This window comes from Arachis duranensis, chromosome 5, assembly GCF_000817695.3.
Source record: "Arachis duranensis cultivar V14167 chromosome 5, aradu.V14167.gnm2.J7QH, whole genome shotgun sequence".
NCBI lineage: Eukaryota > Viridiplantae > Streptophyta > Magnoliopsida > Fabales > Fabaceae > Arachis > Arachis duranensis.
The window spans coordinates 93171154-93173044 of NC_029776.3; positions in this window are offsets into that span (position 1 = coordinate 93171154).

The window sequence follows — 1891 nt, forward strand, 5'->3', positions numbered from 1 at the left end:
TGAATCCCGAATGAGGGGGAAGAGGGTTCATAATTTGAATTTACGCCATATTATCGTCGAATTATTGTCGGAAAAATTCGACGGTACACCATTGTGGGTAACCAAAATGCAACATTTCACTAATTGGAGTTACCGTCGGATTTTTCCGATGATAATTTCGACGGTAAAGGATGCGCCAGTTTAATTTTTTTCCTCCAAATATTATCGGCAGATTTATCATCAGAAACCTAAATCCACTGGTAATTACTTAACCTTACGAATTCGACGTCGTTACCGCCGGTAAATCTGTCGCTACTCTGTGACGCTAAATCCGACGGTACTCAACATTTTTTTGTAGTGAAATGAATAAGAATAATAGAAATTCAAATTTTGCATTTTAGTTCAAATATTAAAAAATCTACACTTTTATAAACTTATGAATTTAAAACGGAATAATCAACAATTCCTAAAAATTAATTAAAAACAATCATTTAACTCATTAGCATCTAAAGAATTATTATCGAAACTTTTGATGTTAAAAAAATTAAGAAGTATTTGTTCTACACTTAATTTTATAAATTATAAAAAAATGATAATTTAATTGATATAATATTTCAATTATTATTCAAATTATATCTTGTATAAATATAATTGATTTTTTTATATAATATTAATTTTGATTTAATGGGTCCGACTGATATTTTTACCAATTAACTACTAATAACCTATCAGTATTTTTTGCAAGTCCATTTTATTGATGAGTTTTTTTTTTGTTAGAGTCAATTTCTACAGTATTCCTAAATTGGTAAGCTAAAAATTATTCTACCATAAATATCTAACTTTTAGTTAAGTATTAAGGCGGGATTTGAATCCTAACACTTACTTAAGCGAACGAGTGAACTGACCACTCGATCAATCCAAATTGGTTGTGAACTTTGATATTTATTCTCCTTATTATGTGAATCAAGCTAGTGGACTCCACGAACAAAAACGAAAACAACTTAGTTGACCCAATGATTAATACTTCAAAAGGTTTTCATAGTCTATGCACACATCTCATGGACCCTTGACGATTTTCTATTCAAATAAAAGCCCAATAGATCAACACCGGATGAAGAAAAAAGAGCACTTCTCAGTTGGGTGAATCATTGGTGCCAGAGATTATTCGAGACTCCAATAGCAGACAACTATAACTACGGCTAAAACATGGGTTTGCAGCGGAGACCTAGCACAGATGGCATACTTATATGTCTTTTGTAAGCTGCACCTGGGTTTAAATTTTAACTGAGACCGGATGTTGTTTAAGAATCCATAGTACCTATGTAGTGTGTATAGTGTGTTGTGTAGATGTGTAAAATATGAGTGTGTAATACTTAGAATTGAAAATTGTCCAATTCACTTGACAAAAAAATATATATATAAAATTTATATGTAGGGTTGAAGATGACAAGTGAATTCTATCATCAAAATGAATTCTTTGTTTGCAATCCAACTGATTAACAGTGCCTTTGTGCAGCATCACTCCTCCACCTCTTTGATTCGGGCAATACAGTCCCTACTTGCAAAGCCAGAAAACTAAAAACTTCAGCATGCATCATCATATCTTTAGAGAGGCTAACCAAGTGTTCTCATTCAGCTTTGAGTGGATTGCAGTGCTTCAATGAAGCTTCTTTCCTTTATCGTATGGCTTTTGTTGTTTAGTCATTTTCTTTTTCTTTGTGCTTGTGGCCCGTACCTTATCAAAAAAATATTTAAGTAAAAACACATTTTTTATATATTTTTTCAAAAAATAATTTTTCAAATTTTGATGGTTAAGAATTGATTTAATTCAAATATATTAACTTTAATTGTTAAAAAAAATAAGTCTAAAAATATATTTTTATAATCCAAATGAGTTTTTTCTTTTCGATAG